The 16544-nt window shown below is 43.8% G+C and overlaps 1 protein-coding gene across 1 annotated transcript in view; it reads right to left on the reverse strand.

Annotated features, from left to right (window-relative positions):
- LOC142251008 (leucine-rich repeat and fibronectin type III domain-containing protein 1-like protein) overlaps window positions 1-526 on the reverse strand; it is a 111959-nt gene extending 111433 nt beyond the window's left edge. Inside the window, exon 1 of the mRNA XM_075323482.1 lies at window positions 1-526. This exon is cut by the window's left edge and continues 935 nt beyond it. The gene's annotated coding sequence lies outside the window, so the exon portion shown is untranslated.
- Between the last annotated feature and the right edge of the window lie 16018 nt (window positions 527-16544).

Here is a 16544-nt window from a genome sequence, read left to right on the forward strand (position 1 = left end):
CTTCATGCCCCAGAGATGGGCTGTCAGGTCTGCAGCAGCTCAGGGGTCCTCCTCTCAGCCTGTCTCTGGCAGACTGAATGTGGGGGAGTATGATCTGCTTCATACATATGGAGGAGAGCAGGCGCACTCCCACCATCCGACTTAAAGCTGCAAGTCACTGACAGCTCTAGCTCCAAAGACTGCACAAGCCAAGAAGCTTGGCCATCATCATCATCAGGTCCAGAATTCAAGACGAGGCAGCTGAAGGCTATTACAGCCCATTAAAGCCTATGTTAAGCCATGCAAGAATTCCTAAATATCAGATCCATCCGACATCTTCTCCTCAATCATCAGTTTCTGACCAGTGTCTTCTTCTGCTTTTCTCCTCAATCATCAGTTTCTGACCATTGTCTTCTTCTGCTGTTCTCCTCAATCATCAGATCCCCCCTATGTCCTCCTGACCAATGCTCCTCTGCTCATTACTACCTAACCAATATACTGATATATATTTAACAGAAATCAATCCCTTCCAAACAGGAGCAGTGGAGTGAAAGCTTTGCTGAATTTGGCCCCCTCCTCCTCCTCCTCCTTCCCTCTCACTCCTTCCCAGGAGACTCCACTCTCCACAACCTCTTAGAACATTGTCTTGGCTGGCAGTACAAGGTTTATTTGGTATTTCAGTCCCCTGCATAGTTAGTGCCTATAGATGTCTGGCAGGGCTCTTTGATCCTGGCCTCTCAATCATTTAGAGAAGCATTAGCAGTGCCAATGAGTTGTCCCCCAGCAGCAGTGACCTGTGCGCACAGATCTGTGCAGCATTACACATTCCTCCCACTCACACACTGCAGACTGGCAGCTCTCCCCTGGGAATCTCTGGCCCAGATAAGCAAACTTTTATGGCTTTAGTGACAAACAGCTTTAACCCATTTAGAACTGGACACAGTTGTGCATCATCTCTACCTGATTCCTCCTCTCCAAGCTCAGATCATTACTTATGACTTTCAGCACCGAGAACAGCGACTGCCTATAAAATCCGAACAATGGAGTTAGGTTTCGGTCATAAACGTTGACTTTCTTCAGGCGTAACGGATTTCGGAGAAGAGGTGAAGTCAAGAGGAAGAGAGCTCAGCAGGAAGAGCGCTGGAAGGAAAATGCTCCAAAAAGCGTCGCCGCTCCCCCTGCTGCGCTATCTTGACTTCACCTGTCCTCCGAAATCTGTAAATCTGAAGAAGGTCAACATTTGTGACCGAAACGCAACTCTACTTGGATTGCATAAAACTGATAAAAGATACTTCACTTTGCAACATATTTGAGTGTGTAAAGGCCACTTTACACACAGAGATAAATCTGTGGCAGATCTGTGGTTGCAGTGAAATTGTGGACAATCAGTGCCAGGTTTGTGGCTGTGTACAAATGGAACAATATGTCCATGATTTCACTGCAACCACAGATCTGCCAAAGATTTATCTCTGTGTGTAAAGTGGCCTTTAAGCTGGCCATACACAGTCGATTTAATTTGTACCAAATCAATGATTCATTGGAGGGTCGACTTAAGGCTAGTTTCACACTTGTGTTGAACGGCATCCGTTGCATTGCGTTGTGTGATGGATGGAACGGATGCGTTGCATATAGTGGCACAACGGAAGCAACGGATCGTACAAAAGAACGCAATCCGTTACAGGTTTTTTTTCTTGACTTCACACAACTGCGCATGCGCAGTTGTGTAAAGACGGTTGCGTTAACGGAATCTGTCAAATGACGGATTCTAACGGAATCCGCCACCATAGGCATCCATTATAATAACAACGGACGCCGACGGAATCCACCTCTCTGCGTCATTTTAACGCACTAAAAAACGTTACATGCAGCGTTCCTTCCGCCCTGTGGAAGCAACGCAGCGTCAGCCAGCGGAAGCAACGCAGGTCCATCAGTCGCAATGTGTCATCCATACAAGTCTATGGGAAGCAGCGAAATCCGTTAACGGATTGCGCTGTTTTCCAAAACGGCGGATTGCTACTGAAGGAAAAAAACGCAAGTGTGAAACTAGCCTTAGGGCGGCTTTGCACGTTGCAACATCGCACGTGTGATGTCGGTGGGGTCAAATCGAAAGTGACGCACATCCGGCGTCACTTTCGTCATCGTTGTGTGTAAATCCTAGATGATACGATGAATGAGCGCAAAAGCGTCGTTATCGTATCATCGGTGCAGGCTCCGACTTTTTCATAATTACGCTGCTGCGACGGTACGATGTTGTTCCTCGTTCCCCTGCGGCAGCACACATCGCTGTGTGAGAAGCCGCAGGAGCGAGGAACATCAGCTTACCTGCGTCACCGCGGCCCACGCCGGCTATGCGGAAGGAAGGAGGTGGGCGGGATGTTTACGTCCCGCTCATCTCCGCCCCCCTGCTTCTATTGGCCGCCTGCCGTGTGACGTCGCTGTGACGTCGCATGACCCGCCCCCTTAGGCAGGAGGCGGTTCGCCGGCCAGAGCGACGTCGCAGGGCAGGTGAGTGCGTGTGACGCTGCCATAGCGATAATGTTCGCTACCGCAGCAATCACAAGATATCGCTGCTGCGACGGGGGCGAGGACTATCACGCTCAGCATCGCAAGCATCGGCTTGCGATGTCGTAGTGTGCAAAGTACCCCTTAGTCCAATTCAAGATCACAGTTGTCTAAAAGCTCAATCGGGAATGTCTGATATTTTCGTACCACTATCATACATGCCATAATGTGGGTCATGCCATAGATTTGATCCAGCTGCCTTCCCATGCTATGATCTGTTTCCCTCTCCACTGGAACACAGTCAGTTTCGGTTGCTGTCCGGGTTCTGAACTATTAGTCTCTGTTTTTACACATTTGGTATTCATTGCCTTTCTGCCAACAAGTGTTTCCTATTATGTCATTTGGTCTGCCCTATCACCCAGCAGCTGAAACTATCGTGTTTCCCTAAAAATAAGCCCTACCACGAAACTAAGCCCTAGCAGGAATTTTCAGCCTCCTTGGAGTATGCCTTAAATATAAGCCCTACACCGAAACTAACCTCTAGCTCCAGTTGCGTAATGAAGTGTCCATGAAGCTAGAAAAGTAAAAGGATACAGCAGGACATTTCATTAAAGAAAGAAGACATCCCCAAAAAAGAGAAGACAAACCCTGCAATTGCACTATCCAGACTCCTGAACAGCCACTGCTGGCAGGTGCTGAAGTTAGATGTGTTCTCCCACACTGATCAGCGTCACCGTCAGGTCTGTTTACACACATCGGGTCTAGGATCCGACCGCTCTCTCACTCGCACACACACAGACACTCACACATCCATGATACCGTAGTGCTTCTGAAAGGACTAGTGGTGGAATGCATTGAGGACCAGCAGTGAAACATATCAAGGACCTGCAGTGGAACGTATCATGGACCTGCGGTGGAACACATTGAGGACCAAAAGTGGAATGCTTCAAGGACCTGCGGTGGAACACATTGAGGACCAAAAGTGGAACGCATCAAGAACCTGCGGTGGAACGCATCGAGGACCAGCAGTGAAACGCATCAAGAACCTGCGCTGGAATGCATCAAGGACTAGCAGTGGAACACATCGAGGACCTGCAGTGGAATGCATAGAGGATCAGCGGTAGAACGCATAGAGGACCTGCAGTAGAACACATCGAGGACCTGTGGTAGAACGCATCAAGAAAAGTATCATATACATTCCATTTGTTTTTCTCTTTATTTCAGGTGTGATAATTAATGAAGTGATTCAGAATTGATCCCCTGATGATCCCCTGTATTGCGTTAGGTGGGGTGAAACGCGTCGGGAGAGTTTGAGGGGGTCCATGAGCTAAGTGGACCTCTTGACTCTTACCTAACAGTTCTATACCTATGCAAGGGAAACCATGTCCCATTGAAGAACCTTGATAACTAACGCATAAGTTGTTCATGTTGTCTGTTTATTTGTGGTTCTGTCCTGCACTACACCGTATCACTCTCTGGTGATGGTCACCCCCGCTACAGGCTATTAGGACAGTGAGGGATAGCGTATCGATAGGAACAGAGGTTTAGGACCCTGAGATAATGCGCAGGAGTAAAAACGTAGGATCCATGTGGCGCAGTATTATCCTGATACTTATCCAAGAAAACCTCTGAATCCTGTTCTCCCTTATGAACCATCTGTCCTGAGCCTATTTTTTGGCGAGGGTCAAACACTGGTTAACACCTGCACTAATTGTCTTTGTCCTATATGTGGTCTTGATGAGAAAAGAGAGAACATCAAATTGTTCTGTTTTAGAATATTTATTGAATAAAATATACTTTTTATGAGAGAAGTGTAAATTGGTGGTTTTTTTGGTAATTAATACTACCTCTAGCATTAACCTTGTGGTTTTGATAGAACGCATCAAGGTCCAGCAGTGGAACGCATCAAGAACCAGCAGTGGAACGCATCACGGACCTGTGGTGGAATGCATCGAGGACCTGCGGTGGAACGCATCGAGAACCTGTGGTAGAGCAAATCAAGGACCTGCGGTGAAATGCAATGAGGACCTTCCCTGCTGGGAGGACCACTGTGGAACGCACAAGGACACGGGAGCAATGCAGATGTCCCGGGTCTGGTAAGTGTGATTTTCCTGGGGAGTTTCTGCCTTCTTTTGGGGGAAAACTTACCCCCAAACCTGTGTTTCCCCCCAAATAAGCATCAGTGCATTTATTCGGTGCAAAAAATAATATAAGAAAGTGTTTTATTTTCGGGAAAACATGGTATTTAAAAACTCCCCAGGCTTCCATTCCCCGCTGGAACGACAGCCTGTTGGCTTTGTGTTAGCCCTGGTTTATTATTTGCTTTTAGCTTATCTAATTTTACTCTGTACCTTCTCCCAGTTTCTTAAGGAGACACAAGGAATCCTAAATGGCCGCTTGGGGAGCTATTGCTCCGAGTGGTCATTTGAGTTTTCTGGTTAGGGGTGTTTCAGTCTGCGCAGGGACCTTTATGGACTGCGCAGCAGGGACTTCTAGTCTGTACAAGAAGTGGTCAGTTGTAGCAGTTTTAAATTAAACCTTATTTTACATTATCTACCATATGTGCTTTGTTATTATTATTATTATTATTATTATTATTATTATTTATTATGGTGGGAAGGGGGGTAAGGACCCTTCAAGAGTTTTACATGACACCTCCCCCTTTTTGAGGTAGCATGGGAGATTGATTTGCCGATTATCTCCTAAGCCTACCTCGCTGGCATCCCCCTGCCGGGACAGCCCGTCAGCGTTGCCATGCTCAACACCCTTCTTGTGTTGAATGGTAAAATCATACTGCTGTAGTGCAAAGCTCCACCGCAGTAGCTTACCATTGTCGCCGGCCACCCGGTGTTGTTCGCTATTCAGTGGAAATGGATGGCTTCATCTATAAAGTATTTGTACAATGTAATTGGAAGATTCGTACACGTGATCTTTCGTGGTTGTCTTATCATCTTGTGTGTGGCCTGCTTTGGAGCAGTCAGGCTCTCCTCCCTAGAAGATGTTATTTACGACCTGTCAAAGAGCAGAATAACTCACACAGAGACACAAGGTGAAATGTAGACGGCTGTGAATTATTTTTTTTCGACATCACATATCTGTATAGGATTTATCAATCTCATTCCTCTTCGCGTGGGTTATTACTCCGGCTCCGCTGCCCCTACTCACCTCTATGCTGATATACTATATTAATATAAATGCATAATTAATTCTTGGAAAAGTTCAGTGTCTAGGTAAAAGGTTGGACTACATTGAGATGTCCACACACCTTGGATCTCCGACATCTTGTTAATATGAACAGTTCGTTAGTAAATTCCGAAACTTCAGGAAACAGAGGAGGAACGAGAACAGGAGGGTAATTCAGACAGCGAATAAATCACGGAAAACTTAATTGATAAAATGCCAAGAAGAGACTTAGAAAGATAAAAGGGAAAATTATTAATTAATCTATTACAGTATTATAATAATAAAATAATAAATGTCATCCAGCATCTACACAATGGAAGAGAACAGAAAACGCCAAGTTCTTCATTTTGGATATTATATGGGTTTGGACGCTATTTGTCCACCATTCCCGGAAGAGTCTCCTGTTACATATAGAGATTATACAAAAACCCACAAAGGCTTCATGCAATATATACTACAGTGCCTACAGTATATCAGAAAAGTGAGTACACCCCATGATATGTTTGTAAATATTTACTTATACTGTTTAAACCAGATGTTTCCATACACTCTCTATAAAGACACATCTGCAGGTTTTTCCCTCCTCTCTCTATAAAGACACATCTGCAGGTTTTTCCCTCCGCTCTCTATAGAGACACATCTGCAGGTTTTTCCCTCCGCTCTCTATAAAGACATGTCTGCAGGTTTTCCCCTCCACTTTCTATACAGACACATCTGCAGGTTCTTCCCTCCACTCTCTATACAGACACATGTGCCGGTTTTTCCCTCCACTCTCTACAAAGACATATCTGCAGGTTTTTCCCTTGGTTCTCTATACAGACACATCTGCAGGTTTTTACCTCCACTCTCTATACAGACACATCTGCAGGTTTTCCCCTCCGCTCTCTATACAGACACATCTGCAGGTTTTCCCCTCCGCTCTCTATACAGACACATCTGCAGGTTTTCCCCTCTGCTCTCTATAAAGACACATCTGCAGGTTTTTCCTCCGCTCTCTATAAAGACACATCTGCAGTTTTGCCCTGCGCTCACTATAAAGACACATCTGCAGGTGTTTTCCTCCGCTCTGTATAAAGACATATCTGCAGGTTTTTCCCTCCGCTCTCTATATAGACACATCTGCAGGTTTGTCCCTTCGCTCTCTATATAGACACATCTGCAGGTTTTTCCCTTCGCACTCTATAAAGACACATCTGCAGGTTTTTCTCACTATCTGACATGAAATCAGAATAAACTTTTCCCGTTTTAGGTCGATTAGGAACCAAAATTATTTATATTTGCCAAATGTCAGAGTAATGAGAGAGAGAGACAAAGTTTTAAAGAATTTTTATTTTTTATTATTATTATATATATAAATATATATTAAAAAGTTTGCATACACTAAGATTACTGTGCCTTTAAACAATATTTGACAGCCCATATGATGATGTCATGTCTTTGGAAGCTTCTGATAGGTTTATTGGCAACATCTGAGTTAATTATAGGCACACCTGTGGGTGTATTTTAATGCACACCTGAAACACACGGCTTCTTTGTGTAGCATCATGGGAAAGTCAAAAGAAATCAGCCAAGATCTCAAGAAGAGAATTGTGGACTTGCACAAGTCTGGTTCATCCTTGGGTGCAATTTGCAGATAAATGAAGTTGTCTCGTTCATCTGTACAAACAATTATTTGCAAGTACAAACAAGATGGGAATGTCCAGCCATCATACCGCTCAGGAAGGAGATGGGTTCTGTCTAGCAAAGATGAACGTCCTTTGGTCAGACGTGTGCATATCAACCCGAGAACAAAAGCAAAAGACCTTGTGAAGATGCTGGCGGAAGCTGGTAGATTGTGTCATTATCCACAGGGAAACGAGTACTGTATCAACATGGGCTGAAAGGCCACTCTGCCAGGAAGAAGCCATTACTCCAAAAGAAACAGAAAAAAGCCAGATTAATGTTTGCAAATACACAAGGAACAAAGACCTTAATTTTTGGAGACATGTCCTGTGATCTGACAAAACTAAAATTGAAATGTTTGGCCATAAAGACCATCGTTACATTTGGTGCCAGATAATACAGGACACCTTGACAGGTTGTAATGCTCATGGATGGTATAGGGGCAGCGAGTAGGGTTATTGGACCCACTGGATCACAGAAAGGACCCGGGCTTGCTCTTTAGCGGCAGGGGCTTTACTAAGCACCTACCATGAGGTGAATGCCAGGTACCACTCCCACAGCAGTGGCCGGGACTCTGGCAGCTGACTCCCAGGACAGAAGACGGATTCAGGTAAAGACACAGGTGCAGCCTAGTACAAGTAAGATAGCTGAGGTAGACAGAAACGTGGGTATGGACAGGTATGTTGAGGACAGCAAGGACAAATAGGTATGGGAAGGCAGGTACAGGTAATGGACAGAGGGATAATAGGACAGGAGCTCAGGACCTGACAGCTAACTAGCTATCAGACTGAAGAATGACTAACTCAAGGTGTTGCACAGGCACCTCCCCTAATGGGAGGGTGCCTTAAATACATAGTGCCTCTCAGCCCTTTAAGAGGAGACATGTGTGCATGCCCTAAACACACTATCGGAAGACCTGGGCTGCGTGCACAGGTCCCAGGAGGGGAAGGAGGCAGCAGCACACAAGGACGACTGGGGGGTGCAGGGGAGGACATAAGTAAGCATCCTTGCAGGGGCTCCGGCGCTATATAGGTCTTGTAGAGTCTTTGTTCTTCTGGCAGCACAAGTTGGATCTATACACTACTAGCATTTTTGCACATTTTGCACATTGCACATTTCCACCTCTCATAAATATTAGATTCCCTGATAAAAACCTTAAAATGTTAAACTGAACCTTGGACTTTCAGGTTTGCTCCAAGCTAAAGTGTGATTTTCGTTTCTGTTGGATTTTTGGCAGCGTGAATTGTGCTCTTTTGATGTAAAAATACTAGACCCAATTACAGTGGAAAAAAAAATTGTATCTCTCGCCGGGGTAATGGCTTTGCTATATACAAAGTTTATATCTATAGTGCAGCACCGTTCTGGCTGTCAAACCCCAGCCCCGACAGAAACTTGACAGATCCTATTAACAGTCGATGGGGTCCATCAGGATTTGTAAGAGTCCATGTGAGAATGGATATGGGATAGCGGCACTTAAGAGAACAAAACCTAAAAAGTAATTCTAGAATATTATCTTATGAGTGGAATCATTTCCTCTATCTGCAGAGGAGTCGGATAATCAAAGTCGGGCAGCGGGGAATTTCTGGTCCACCTGGAATAAAAACTAGTAGAGATTTGGCACAACATTGCTCATTGATGTTCCCACTTCCATATAGGCTCCTATAAGGATGTGTCATATACATCGATCACTCTACACTGAGCTGCGTATCCAAAAAGCAGCATGCAAACGATCAATGCCCCTCGGCTCAACACTCTGCCTGGTCTCTAAGTGAAGACTAACAGATTGTCTCATTGCCGACTCCACATGATCATATTTGCCGTAGGCTATAATCCAAACACACCCTTAGGATAGGTAATTAATAACAGATTGGGAAGGGGGGACACCCAGCACCCTGATTGATCAGTGACCTGTAGCCTCCACAGTGACACGATGTGCACCGGTTGCAGAGCTGGTGCACCACAACATTGTGCACTCAGATAGTGCAGCTCAGCTCCAATTGAAAAATATAGGGCCTCATTGTTAAAGGGGTTGTACAGGACTTTAACATCGAGGACCTATCCTCAGGATAGGTCATCAATGTCTCATTGGTCAGCCAGGGTCATCTCCGCCGTTATCTGGATAGTATCAAGTCATCGGATATTCCTCTTTGACTTGTTCCTTCAATTCTTCTGATCTTGATGCCTTTCTCCAGTGATTACTTTCTTTCGTATGATGTGTCCAAAATAGGCAAGTCATAGTTTGGTGAAGCTTGCTTTGAGTGACGTTTGGCTTGATTTGTTCCAAAATTGATTTGTTTGTTCTTCTTCCAATCCATGGTATTGATAACAGCCTTCTCTAGCACCACATTTCGCAGGTGCTGATTTTTCTTCTGTCTTGTTTCTTCATCGTCCAGGTTTCACATCTATATGTTACCACAGAAAAGACTAGACTATGTACGAGCCGAGACCAGACGATGTAGGAGTCGAGACCACACTATGTAGGAGCCGAGACCAGACTATGTAGAAACCAAACAAAAACCAAAGAAATCAGTAATAAGACCAAGAGTAAAGAGGCTGAGGGGACACTGAAAAAAAGGGAATCAAAACAATAATAGTGAAATAGAAAATACTTTTATTGGAATAAATAAAATAAAAGAGGTGAGCAAGGACAGACGGTGGAGGCAAAAAGATGGAATTTTGCCAGATCAAGGAAGAGCACACACACCAACTGATACAACTGCTAGTAAAGGTACCAAATATGGAAAAGCCAAATGGCCAAGGGAGGGAAGAAGAGGGTGTAGCAAAATATTGATTGAATATCTAAAATTACTGTTCCCATGGACATCAATAAGAGGCAATTAAACAGTCATACCTTGAGACATGATGGAGAAAATATCGCATCAGTCAGGTCAGTGGTGAGGGCGGGGCCTTGACGTGTGTTTCACCATGCGTGGCGGCTTTGTATGAGCCAAGACCAGACTATGTATGAGCCAAGACCAGACTATGTACGAGCCGAGACCAGACACTCCCTGACGAAGCGGTGCTGAAACGGTCGTTGGAGTGGTGTGAGGGGTTGGTAATTATTTTGGATATGGCCTTATTTATTACTATGTTTTATATGGTGTTTTATCTTCAGTAATTTGTTATGAGCTCATGCATCCGACACTTTAACTGGGATCTGTGCAATAGAATAATTATAACACTCAGTAGTTTGATGGGACTTTAAGGCTTTATTTACTTATTTATCTAATCATTATGAATTGCCTTTTTATATGTCCTTGTAATGACTGTATTTTAAAGTGCTGTTGAATGCGTGTTATACACCTTAAAATATAATATATCTTTTGTATATCTGCTATACAATTCTATGGCCATCCTTTAATTTGTTCATTTGATTATCCCGTCACCATTTTTGTATTTGTTTTTAAAAAATATGTCGTTGGTTTTTAACTCTCTAAAAATTGCTTTTTAACATCAATGCCTTACGGAATATTTTTGTTGGGCTATATGTTTCTAGTATTCCTAGGCTGAATATTGTTAGATATTTGGATTGGGGGAATATCCTTCTGATTATAGAATCTATATGTATGAGCCGAGACCAGACTATGTATGAGCCGAGACCAGACTATGTACAAGCCGAGAGCAGACTATGTATGAGCTGAGACCAGACTATTTACAAGCCGAGACCAGACTATGTATGAGCCAAGACCAGACTATGTATGAGCTGAGACCAGACTATGTACAAGCCGAGACCAGACTATGTATGAGCCAAGACCAGACTATGTACGAGCCAAGACCAGACTATGTACAAGCCGAGACCAGACTATGTATGAGCCAAGACCAGACTATGTATGAGCCAAAGAAACAACAAAGAGCCAGCACCAATGTGCACTAAGGCATCAAATATTCCAAACTGCATTATAAAAATTTTTTTGAGATTTTTGGCAAAAAATTGCAATTTCTTGAGCTGCTTCGCCACGTCACGGCAAATCTCATTTGAAGCAGTCCTACACTAAAATATTTTTATAAAATGTGCCATGCGGCCTCACATATAAATAGCAGAACTGCTCTCAGCAGCACTCACCTGGTCTATTGCAGTCCCGTACCCATGACTGAGTCATGGCTGTGGGCGGGACAGGTCCAAGCAAATGCTGCATGAAGTATATATATAGCCTGTGGACAAAGCCTGATGACCCAATGTGAACAGTCACCAAACGCCAAAATCTATACAGATGGAATACATCCCAAATTGGGGTGCATAGCAAGGTGGAGGTCAACCACCGACCAATTCAACAAAGAAACAACAAAGAGCCAGCACCAATGTGCACTAAGGCATCAAATATTCCAAACTGCATTATAAAAATTTTTTTGAGATTTTTGGCAAAAAATTGCAATTTCTTGAGCTGCTTCGCCACGTCACGGCAAATCTCATTTGAAGCAGTCCTACACTAAAATATTTTTATAAAATGTGCCATGCGGCCTCACATATAAATAGCAGAACTGCTCTCAGCAGCACTCACCTGGTCTATTGCAGTCCCGTACCCATGACTGAGTCATGGCTGTGGGCGGGACAGGTCCAAGCAAATGCTGCATGAAGTATATATATAGCCTGTGGACAAAGCCTGATGACCCAATGTGAACAGTCACCAAACGCCAAAATCTATACAGATGGAATACATCCCAAATTGGGGTGCATAGCAAGGTGGAGGTCAACCACCGACCAATTCAACAAAGAAACAACAAAGAGCCAGCACCAATGTGCACTAAGGCATCAAATATTCCAAACTGCATTATAAAAATTTTTTTGAGATTTTTGGCAAAAAATTGCAATTTCTTGAGCTGCTTCGCCACGTCACGGCAAATCTCATTTGAAGCAGTCCTACACTAAAATATTTTTATAAAATGTGCCATGCGGCCTCACATATAAATAGCAGAACTGCTCTCAGCAGCACTCACTTGGTCTATTGCAGTCCCGTACCCATGACTGAGTCATGGCTGTGGGCGGGACAGGTCCAAGCAAATGCTGCATGAAGTATATATATAGCCTGTGGACAAAGCCTGATGACCCAATGTGAACAGTCACCAAACGCCAAAATCTATACAGATGGAATACATCCCAAATTGGGTACGGGACTGCAATAGACCAGGTGAGTGCTGCTGAGAGCAGTTCTGCTATTTATATGTGAGGCCGCATGGCACATTTTATAAAAATATTTTAGTGTAGGACTGCTTCAAATGAGATTTGCCGTGACGTGGCGAAGCAGCTCAAGAAATTGCAATTTTTTGCCAAAAATCTCAAAAAAATTTTTATAATGCAGTTTGGAATATTTGATGCCTTAGTGCACATTGGTGCTGGCTCTTTGTTGTTTCTTTGTTGAATTGGTCGGTGGTTGACCTCCACCTTGCTATGCACCCCAATTTGGGATGTATTCCATCTGTATAGATTTTGGCGTTTGGTGACTGTTCACATTGGGTCATCAGGCTTTGTCCACAGGCTATATATATACTTCATGCAGCATTTGCTTGGACCTGTCCCGCCCACAGCCATGACTCAGTCATGGGTACGGGACTGCAATAGACCAGGTGAGTGCTGCTGAGAGCAGTTCTGCTATTTATATGTGAGGCCGCATGGCACATTTTATAAAAATATTTTAGTGTAGGACTGCTTCAAATGAGATTTGCCGTGACGTGGCGAAGCAGCTCAAGAAATTGCAATTTTTTGCCAAAAATCTCAAAAAAAATTTTATAATGCAGTTTGGAATATTTGATGCCTTAGTGCACATTGGTGCTGGCTCTTTGTTGTTTCTTTGTTGAATTGGTCGGTGGTTGACCTCCACCTTGCTATGCACCCCAATTTGGGATGTATTCCATCTGTATAGATTTTGGCGTTTGGTGACTGTTCACATTGGGTCATCAGGCTTTGTCCACAGGCTATATATATACTTCATGCAGCATTTGCTTGGACCTGTCCTGCCCACAGCCATGACTCAGTCATGGGTACGGGACTGCAATAGACCAGGTGAGTGCTGCTGAGAGCAGTTCTGCTATTTATATGTGAGGCCGCATGGCACATTTTATAAAAATATTTTAGTGTAGGACTGCTTCAAATGAGATTTGCCGTGACGTGGCGAAGCAGCTCAAGAAATTGCAATTTTTTGCCAAAAATCTCAAAAAAATTTTTATAATGCAGTTTGGAATATTTGATGCCTTAGTGCACATTGGTGCTGGCTCTTTGTTGTTTCTTTGTTGAATTGGTCGGTGGTTGACCTCCACCTTGCTATGCACCCCAATTTGGGATGTATTCCATCTGTATAGATTTTGGCGTTTGGTGACTGTTCACATTGGGTCATCAGGCTTTGTCCACAGGCTATATATATACTTCATGCAGCATTTGCTTGGACCTGTCCCGCCCACAGCCATGACTCAGTCATGGGTACGGGACTGCAATAGACCAGGTGAGTGCTGCTGAGAGCAGTTCTGCTATTTATATGTGAGGCCGCATGGCACATTTTATAAAAATATTTTAGTGTAGGACTGCTTCAAATGAGATTTGCCGTGACGTGGCGAAGCAGCTCAAGAAATTGCAATTTTTTGCCAAAAATCTCAAAAAAATTTTTATAATGCAGTTTGGAATATTTGATGCCTTAGTGCACATTGGTGCTGGCTCTTTGTTGTTTCTTTGTTGAATTGGTCGGTGGTTGACCTCCACCTTGCTATGCACCCCAATTTGGGATGTATTCCATCTGTATAGATTTTGGCGTTTGGTGACTGTTCACATTGGGTCATCAGGCTTTGTCCACAGGCTATATATATACTTCATGCAGCATTTGCTTGGACCTGTCCCGCCCACAGCCATGACTCAGTCATGGGTACGGGACTGCAATAGACCAGGTGAGTGCTGCTGAGAGCAGTTCTGCTATTTATATGTGAGGCCGCATGGCACATTTTATAAAAATATTTTAGTGTAGGACTGCTTCAAATGAGATTTGCCGTGACGTGGCGAAGCAGCTCAAGAAATTGCAATTTTTTGCCAAAAATCTCAAAAAAATTTTTATAATGCAGTTTGGAATATTTGATGCCTTAGTGCACATTGGTGCTGGCTCTTTGTTGTTTCTTTGTTGAATTGGTCGGTGGTTGACCTCCACCTTGCTATGCACCCCAATTTGGGATGTATTCCATCTGTATAGATTTTGGCGTTTGGTGACTGTTCACATTGGGTCATCAGGCTTTGTCCACAGGCTATATATATACTTCATGCAGCATTTGCTTGGACCTGTCCCGCCCACAGCCATGACTCAGTCATGGGTACGGGACTGCAATAGACCAGGTGAGTGCTGCTGAGAGCAGTTCTGCTATTTATATGTGAGGCCGCATGGCACATTTTATAAAAATATTTTAGTGTAGGACTGCTTCAAATGAGATTTGCCGTGACGTGGCGAAGCAGCTCAAGAAATTGCAATTTTTTGCCAAAAATCTCAAAAAAATTTTTATAATGCAGTTTGGAATATTTGATGCCTTAGTGCACATTGGTGCTGGCTCTTTGTTGTTTCTTTGTTGAATTGGTCGGTGGTTGACCTCCACCTTGCTATGCACCCCAATTTGGGATGTATTCCATCTGTATAGATTTTGGCGTTTGGTGACTGTTCACATTGGGTCATCAGGCTTTGTCCACAGGCTATATATATACTTCATGCAGCATTTGCTTGGACCTGTCCCGCCCACAGCCATGACTCAGTCATGGGTACGGGACTGCAATAGACCAGGTGGGAGCTGCTGAGAGCAGTTCTGCTATTTATATGTGAGGCCGCATGGCACATTTTATAAAAATATTTTAGTGTAGGACTGCTTCAAATGAGATTTGCCGTGACGTGGCGAAGCAGCTCAAGAAATTGCAATTTTTTGCCAAAAATCTCAAAAAAATTTTTATAATGCAGTTTGGAATATTTGATGCCTTAGTGCACATTGGTGCTGGCTCTTTGTTGTTTCTTTGTTGAATTGGTCGGTGGTTGACCTCCACCTTGCTATGCACCCCAATTTGGGATGTATTCCATCTGTATAGATTTTGGCGTTTGGTGACTGTTCACATTGGGTCATCAGGCTTTGTCCACAGGCTATATATATACTTCATGCAGCATTTGCTTGGACCTGTCCCGCCCACAGCCATGACTCAGTCATGGGTACGGGACTGCAATAGACCAGGTGGGAGCTGCTGAGAGCAGTTCTGCTATTTATATGTGAGGCCGCATGGCACATTTTATAAAAATATTTTAGTGTAGGACTGCTTCAAATGAGATTTGCCGTGACGTGGCGAAGCAGCTCAAGAAATTGCAATTTTTTGCCAAAAATCTCAAAAAAATTTTTATAATGCAGTTTGGAATATTTGATGCCTTAGTGCACATTGGTGCTGGCTCTTTGTTGTTTCTTTGTTGAATTGGTCGGTGGTTGACCTCCACCTTGCTATGCACCCCAATTTGGGATGTATTCCATCTGTATAGATTTTGGCGTTTGGTGACTGTTCACATTGGGTCATCAGGCTTTGTCCACAGGCTATATATATACTTCATGCAGCATTTGCTTGGACCTGTCCCGCCCACAGCCATGACTCAGTCATGGGTACGGGACTGCAATAGACCAGGTGAGTGCTGCTGAGAGCAGTTCTGCTATTTATATGTGAGGCCGCATGGCACATTTTATAAAAATATTTTAGTGTAGGACTGCTTCAAATGAGATTTGCCGTGACGTGGCGAAGCAGCTCAAGAAATTGCAATTTTTTGCCAAAAATCTCAAAAAAAATTTTATAATGCAGTTTGGAATATTTGATGCCTTAGTGCACATTGGTGCTGGCTCTTTGTTGTTTCTTTGTTGAATTGGTCGGTGGTTGACCTCCACCTTGCTATGCACCCCAATTTGGGATGTATTCCATCTGTATAGATTTTGGCGTTTGGTGACTGTTCACATTGGGTCATCAGGCTTTGTCCACAGGCTATATATATACTTCATGCAGCATTTGCTTGGACCTGTCCCGCCCACAGCCATGACTCAGTCATGGGTACGGGACTGCAATAGACCAGGTGAGTGCTGCTGAGAGCAGTTCTGCTATTTATATGTGAGGCCGCATGGCACATTTTATAAAAATATTTTAGTGTAGGACTGCTTCAAATGAGATTTGCCGTGACGTGGCGAAGCAGCTCAAGAAATTGCAATTTTTTGCCAAAAATCTCAAAAAAATTTTTATAATG

Source organism: Anomaloglossus baeobatrachus, chromosome 9 (genome assembly GCF_048569485.1).
Source record: "Anomaloglossus baeobatrachus isolate aAnoBae1 chromosome 9, aAnoBae1.hap1, whole genome shotgun sequence".
Classification (NCBI taxonomy): domain Eukaryota; kingdom Metazoa; phylum Chordata; class Amphibia; order Anura; family Aromobatidae; genus Anomaloglossus; species Anomaloglossus baeobatrachus.